Below are 8196 nucleotides of genomic sequence, written 5' to 3' on the forward strand. Positions count from 1 at the left end.
CTATTTAACAAAAGTAGTTTGAACAAAAAAACATAATGAATTAAACAAATACTCTTAAACAAAAGTAGTATGAACAAAGCATAATAAATTAAAAAAAAATATTGTCAGAACAAAGTATAAAAAAGTAGTCATCCAATCTTAATGTAGAACGAATTGCCGATTCATGAGTTGGGATCGAATCACACCCCTCCTCGAGTATTGATGGCATATTCGTTCTATGTTAGTATTGGGATCAAATTTCCGCCATCACTGCGTACGAATCAAGAAGAAATCCAAAGTTAGTAATTGTTGACATCATATGTCAACAGCTGACGTCAACAATTAATGTCAACAGTTGACGTCAACAGTTCATGTCAACTGTTGACATTATACATCAACAATATATGTCAACATATGACATCAACTGTTGACATAAGATGTCAACAATTGATGTCAATTGTTGACGTCAACTGTTGACATCTGATAAAACTTACGAACTTCGCAGAACAACTTCAAAATTTACCCAGAATCACGAAAATCGTATTTTTACCCCAAATTTAAACATACCCAGATAAACGTACACAAAACGAAATAAATGATAAGAAAAAACATTAAAACTAACCAAGTAGAGACTTTGGCAAAGAGATTCGCTGAAACTAACCAAGTAGAATCCGGGCAAGGAGAAGAGATTCGTGGAGAAGGAGAAGAGATTCGTGGAGAAGAAAAAGGGTTTCGTTCGTTGAAATGTTTGGGCAAGGATTTCGATCGTGGTTCAAAGAAGAAGAATGGTTTTGATTTTGGGTGAGTTTGAGTGATGAGATTTTGGAGAAGTATCAGACGTTAGGGAGAGAGAGAGAGAGAGAGAGAGAGAGAGAGAGACAGAGACAGAGAGAGAGAGAGAGAGAGAATGAATTAGATGATGAAATGTAAAGAATAATTTTTTTAAGGGTATTTAGGGTTTTACACATAGAGGCAAGTGATATATTTGGCCAAAATTATTGTTTGGTGGATTATTGGAAATTATTATTGAGTTGGTGGTAGTTATAGCAATTTCCCTTATTTTTTTTCTTTTATTTCTCTTTTTTGTATTAGTGTTATATATATCCAGACTATTGTATTTCTAATGCATTATCATTCAGATTAGCTCTTCTGTTTTCGTAATCTAAACCTTCATGGTATCAGAGCTCTAAAATCGATTATCCTCATTTGTTCACTGTTGGATTGTCACGAAATTTTCACAGAATGTTCGTGAATAACTGTTGGATTGTCACGAAATTTTCACAGAATGTTCGTGACACATATTCGCTCATTCTGAACGATTGGATTGGTGCTCTGAATATTCTAAGTTTAGTTTGTCTGTCGAGTGAAGATATGAATTACGAATTTACTTTCGCAAAAGCTCCGACTAACAACGCCAAAATTGAGTTTGCGCCTTCATCAATCGTTGGATCGCCACGAAATTTGAACATACATGTTCATGACATTCATATGTACGTTTTGAATGGTGGGATTAAATTTTCGAGTTTTCTATGTCTCTATGTCGGATGAATCACAGAGCTGCGAATTGTTTGGACAATTTTACTTTGCATTGGATAGTTTGTTTGTTGTTTGGTTGCAAATTGCTTCGATCTGAAGTGTATATTGGGCTATTTGGAATTTAGTTGTTTGATTTCATATTTGGAGTGTTTTTGGTTTGAGTTTTTGTTATGGCAATGCACAATGACGAGTGTGCTTACTGCAAGAAGAAGGGTCATTGGAAGGCTAAGAGTCTTGTATTGTTGACATTTGAACTCTCATGATATTTTTTATTGTAGTGGTTGTAAACTTGCAAAATTAAACAGTGTTTCGTCATCTCTTGCTCTTTTTGATATTGTGCATTCTGTTGTGTGGGGACATGCTCCTGTGTCTACTATAAGAGTGGTTCTAGATATTATGTTTCTTTTATTGATGACTTCACTCGTTACATTTAGGTTTATCTTATAAGCGTATATCTGATTTTTTTTTATTTGGTATTTATCGTGATTTTAGAGCCCTCGTTAAAACACAACACTCTACTGTCATTAAATATTTTTGTTGTGATTTAGGGGGTGAATATACTTCTAACGATTTTTGTCAGTTACCTGCTTCTGATGGGACCATTCGTCAAACCTCATGCACTGACACACCTCAACAAAACGGTGTTTTCGAAAGGAAACAATGTCACCTTGTTGAGATCGCCCGCTCAATTCTATTGTCTACCGAGGTTCCCAGTATTTTTTTGGGGGGGAGGCTATCCATACCGCTGTCTACGTCATAAACAGAATCGCTACCTCTCACAATTCAGGTTTGTCCCCCTTTGAAAAATTGTTTGGCAATGTCCCTAATTATGCCTCTTTACATGTGTTTGGTTTCACTAGTTCCGTGCTTCGACCTCACGTCGAACACGATAAATTGTCCTCTAAATCTGCTTTGTGTGTCTTTTTTGGTTATGGTATTGGTAAAAAATTATAAGTTTTTTTTATCCGGTTAGTCAAAAATTGTATGTCTCTCGTCATGTCGTGTTTTTAGAGCATATTCATTTCTTTTATGTTCCCGCTAGTTCTCATCACTTGACTCAGGACGACCTTACTCATATTGATCATTTTGATATTGACAAATGAGGCTATACCCACTAATACTTTGGTTTTTGAGACACACACGCCTCTGACCTCCCCTACTACGACTGCTCAGCCATCGCTCGAGATTGCGGATCATTCTACTTTGCGTCAGTCCACTCGTCCTCGTAAGTCCACTAAACTTCCCGCTTTGCTTATTCTTCATACTCTATCTCTTGTGTTTCCTTTCTCATGTCTCTTCATTCTTTGTCTGAGCATTTGTCCTATAGGGAGGCTATTGTTGACCCTCTTTGGCAGACTGCTATAGTTGAGGAACTTACTGCTCTACATCAGACTCACACTTGTGACTTCGTAGCGTTGCCGTTGGGGAAGCGAACCATTGGTACTCGTTAGGTCTATAAGATCAAGCCGAAATCATATGGGTCTATGGAGTGGTACAATACATGTCTTGTTGCTAAAGGCTATTCCACAACTATCTGTACTCTAATCATTGTGGCTTTTGTTCATCGGTGAAAGATATCTCAGATGGATGTGAAGAATGCTTTTTGTATGGTGATCTTCACGAGGAGGTCTACATGACATCCCCTCCTGGTATCGTGCATCAGCCCGGTCATGTGTGCAATTTGTGCAAAGCTCTCTATGGTCTCAAACAAGCTCCCCGAGCTTAGTTTAAGAAGTTCTCCACCGTGATCACCTCTCTTGGCTTCATACCTAGTAAGCATGATTCAGCTTTATTTGTCAAGCATACAAGTACAGGTCGTATCCTCATGTCCTTGTATGTTGATGATATGATTATTATTGGTGATGATTATGATGGGATTGAATCATTGAAGTCTGACTTGGCTCGGTATTTTGCTATGAAAGATCTAGGTTCGTTGCGTTACTTTTTATGTATAGAGGTGGCTTTCTCTCCAAAGGGCTACCTTCTATCTCAGCCAAAATATATATTAGATATTTTTTAGCGCGCTCGTCTCACTAACAACATGACCGTTGATACTCCTCTTGAAATTAATGCTCGCTATTCTCCATCTGACGGGTCTCATCTGCTTGATCCTAGCCTATAATGCACGGTGGTAGGGAGCTTGGTTTATCTCATGGTTACTCGTCCCGAAATTACGCATGATGTTCATATTGTCAGTCAGTTTGTCGTTGCTCCTACCACAGTTCATTGGACTCCCATTCTTTGCATTCTCATGTATCTTAGTGGTACTCAAAGTCTACTATTTCCTTCCTCGTCTATGTTAGAGTTACGCACCTACTTTGATGCCGATTGAGCTGGTGATCATACGAATCGCAAGTCCACCACTGGATTTTATGTTTTCCTTGGAGATTGACTAATCTCTTGGAAGAGCACGAAGCATGATGTTATTTCGCTTGCTTCCACTGAAGCAGAATATCGCGCTATGGTCACGACCATATGTGAAATTGTTTGGTTACGCTGATTACTTGCTGATCTGGATGTCACTCTTCATCATCCTACGCCGCTATACTGGGATAATCAAAGTGCCATCCAGATTGCTCGTAACTCGATATTTCATGAGCGAACCAAACATATTGAGATTGATTGCCATTATACCCGCCATCATTTACACTTTGGTAGGATCACATTGCCCTATGTTCCATCTTTTCTTCAGATCGCCGATTTATTCAAGGAGGCTCACTCCACTTCGCGCTTCCGCTTCTTAGTTGACAAACTGTCAATGTTTATTGATGTAGCATCGTGAGTTTGAAGGGGGATATTAACATATATATTAGTTATTATTATTAGAATAAATCTCATTTTTACCCCCCTGGACTCGTACCTCAGTTACATTTCGCCCCCTGGACTCGAAAATGTTGCAAAACTCATCTCACAACTCAAACACGTGTTACAAGGCCCCACTTCCGTCAGTATTTGGACGTTAAGTTTAACTTTTTGATGACGTGGCAATATTTTAAAGGGTATAAAAGTATTTTCTATTATTCTAAATACTTTTAATATTTAAATATTGTTATCAGATTAAATATTTAAATAATTTCTATTATTCTCTCTCTCATCTCTCTCTTTCCTTTCTTCTTCTTTTCTTCTCTGCATTTTTTTCTTTCCTGGTTCAGCGTGGGTTGTGTTTCCTGCTTCAGCGTGGGTTGTGAAATTAATCGCTCTCTACAGAAGAGCTAGAGAGAAAACCCAAATAGAAGAAAACACAACCCATTTTATATGCAGTTCAAAATTAAAATATTGAACCTCGTGAAGTGAAAGTTCCCAACAAGAACAAGAGCAGAGTTACTCGGTCTTCCCTCAAGCTCTTCTTTTTCTTCTTCCATTACACACTTCTTCTTCCTCGCCGTCCTGGTCTGCAATGGCACAGCTCGGCTCGAAGCTCACCATCTGCAGCGTGAGCCTCTCATCGGCGCGCAAGAAAATCCTCGGCACAACCTTAGCCCTGAGAACGAGCCTCCCGTGCTCGCGGTGGGACCTGAGCTCAAGACCGTACGCATACGTCACCAGCGGAGGAGGGAGGACCACACTGCGGCGGCCCCGCCTCGCTGGAAAGAGACCCTGGGGCTGATTCGCGGCGGAGATCAGAGACCCGTGGAAGAAGGCACGCGTGTGGCTTGGCACCTTCGACTCTGCCGAGGAAGCCGCCCGAGCCTACGACGCCGCCGCCGTCTCTCTCCGGGGACCCAAGGCCAAGACCAATTTTCCAATCCCTAACCCTAACCCTAACTTTAGCCATGCTCTCGTCGAAGATGTCCACGGGAAAGACGTTGTTCAGGCTTCGAGCAGCCTCAGCAGCACCGTCGAGTCCTTTAGTGGGCCCAGAGTCTCGGCCCAGGCCCAATCGCGACCCGCCATGCCCGTGAAGCCGGTCTTCCCGCCGAAGATTGTCGCAGCGACTGCGATTCGTCCTCGTCCGTGGTAGTCGACGACGACGACAATGACGACTGCCTTATGACATCGACGTTTCAGAGAGTGTTGCCGTTCGATCTGAATCTCCCTCCGCGATGGACGGCTTAGATCTGTTCTTTGGAGGCGATGACAATGAGCTTAAAGCAACTGCTCTGTGTCTCTGATGATTGATTTGTCTCTGATGGGGGTAAATCCCATTTTTACCAGTCTAATACTTGTTTCCTAGTAATTTAGTTATGGTAATTTAGTTAATCCAGTCTAATACTTGTTTTTTGAATCTTCATAAGCTAATCAGGAAACACAACCCACGCTGAAACAAAACACAACCCACGCGAACCAGGAAAAAAAAATGCAAAGAAGAAAAGAAGAAAAAAGGAAAGAGAGAGAGGGAGGACAGAGAGAATAAATGGATGTATTTAATTATTTAATAACAATTAATATATCTGATAATAATATTTAAATATTAAAAGTATTTAGAATAATAGAAAATACTCTTATACCCTTTAAAATATTTCAACGTCATCAAAAAGTTAAACTTAACGTCCAAATACTGATGGAAGTGGGGCCTTGTAACACGTGTTTGAGTTGTGAGATGAGTTTTTGCAACATTTTCGAGTCCAGGGGGCGAAATGTAACTGAGGTACGAGTACAGGGGTAAAAATGAGATTTATTCTTCTTATTATTATTATTGTTGAAATTGAGCTCGTCAGCTCGCCCTTCCGCGTCGAGCTCGTCAGCTCGCCCTTCCGCGTCGAGCTTGCCTCGGAAGTCCTCTCCTTGGAACTCATTCCTCATGGGAAATTGTCGCATTTATTTCTCATGTTATTTCCGATGTCTTGCTCTCTGTGTATATTTATTATTCTCTTTTTCCTAGAAGTTGTTATTACACATGTATTTATTACACTCTCTCTTGTACCCACCATATGTATAAATAGGTGATACAAATTAATATTAAATATAAGAAATATTCAAAGTCTCTGAACACTCTCTCTCTCTTTTCCGATTCTCTCTTTCTTTATCTTCTCTCCAGATTCGACTCTCTCTCTCTAAACTTCAACATGGTATCAGAGCAGGGAAAATCAACCACCATGAACACCACTCAGACCCCGCCCACTCAGTCGCAATCTGAATCCTTCTCCCAACATATCACAAGCCACAAACTCAATGGCCACAACTTCCTACAGTGGTCCCAATCTGTGCTCATGTTCATATCGGGACGAGGTAAAGATGACTACCTCACAGGCGTGGCCACATCTCCTGTGATCGAAGATCCGACGTTCAAGAGTTGGAAGGCCGAAAACAGCATGGTGATGTCCTAGCTCATAAACTCTATGCTCCCCGAAATCGGAGAAACCTTCCTCATTTACCGAACGGCAGCAGAAATCTGGCAAGCAGCTAGAGAAATCTTCTCCAACTCAGAAGATATGTCCGAGCTGTTTGAAACTGAGAACACTCTCCACGACTTACGTCAAGGAGAGATGTCTGTTACTCAGTTCTTCAGCTCGCTCACACATCTATGGCAGAAGATCGACCTCTACGAACAGCACCAGTGGACCAGCTCCGAAGACTCAAAAGTCTACCGCATGATAGTGGAGACCAAACGTGTGTTTAAACTACTATCCGGCTTCAACCAAGACCTTGATGAGGTCAGAGGTCGGATACTTAGTACAAAACCACTACCATCTCTCCGTGAAGCCTTCTCCGCGGTCAGACACGAGGAAAGCAGGAGGAAACTCATGCTGGGAGTTATCAAATCGAGCTCACTTCCGGGCTCATCCTCAGACTCGTCCGCGTTCACCACGCATGGAGACGAAGTTCTTGCAGCCCGCGTCTCAACAGAGAAACCTCGCAAACCTCGCCCCTACTGCGATCGTTGCAGACGACCTGGACACCTCCGAGAAACCTGCTGGAAACTGCATGGGAAACCACCGAGCTCGAAGTCTACCCAAGATACTAAGGATCCTAACTCAGTCGGAAACTTAGTATCCACCTCATCCGCTGCCTCGACCTCGACCTCAGACTCCTCTCCCTTCAGCAACGACCAGCTCGCTATTCTCCAGAAGCTTCTTCAACAAGTCCAACTCAGTGGAGAACACTCGGGCATTGGCCCTCTAGGTAACTCTCCTAGAGCCCTCAATGTAAGCTCAGAGAATCCCACAGCATGGATTGTCGACTCCGGTGCCACTGATCACATGACTGGTAATCGAAATCTATTCACAACTTACTCCGCTTGTAATAAAAGCATATCAGTCACCATCGCCAACGGAGCCAAGACTCAAGTAACTGGTATTGGCACCGTTGTCTTGACGAAGTCCATGAGGCTAGACTCGGTGTTCTTTGTGCCTCAACTACAATGCAATCTCTTATCTGTGCATAAGATCAATCAAGACTCTAAGTGCCGAACTGTTTTTGATGGAAGTTCATGTGTGTTTCAGGAACAGGCCACGGGGAGACAGATTGGTAATGCCGAGCTGAGTACCGGACTCTATGTCATCAAGCCAGAACAGCCCGCCATGTGTCAGCTCGCCCAACATTCACCTCAGTACAAAGAGATCATGCTCAATCACCTTAGACTAGGGCATCCAAATTTCATGTATCTCAAAAGAATGTTTCATTCTTTGTTTATCAATAAAAATATCAATTTCATTCAGTATGACATGTGTGAGTTCGCCAAACATTCTCGAAGCTCGTATCACCCCACCTCGTACAAACCATCTCGTCTTTTTGCCACAA

At 41.8% G+C, this 8196-nt stretch overlaps 1 pseudogene; it reads left to right on the forward strand.

Moving 5' to 3' along the window:
- Positions 1–4912: 4912 nt before the first annotated feature.
- Positions 4913–5627, forward strand: LOC149383749 (ethylene-responsive transcription factor 3-like; annotated as a pseudogene).
- The last annotated feature ends 2569 nt before the right edge of the window (positions 5628–8196 follow it).

The sequence above is a fragment of the Urtica dioica genome, chromosome 10, assembly GCF_054948205.1.
Source record: "Urtica dioica subsp. dioica isolate 48M chromosome 10, U.dioica_male_clone48M_v1_H2, whole genome shotgun sequence".
NCBI classification, from domain to species: Eukaryota; Viridiplantae; Streptophyta; class Magnoliopsida; order Rosales; family Urticaceae; genus Urtica; species Urtica dioica.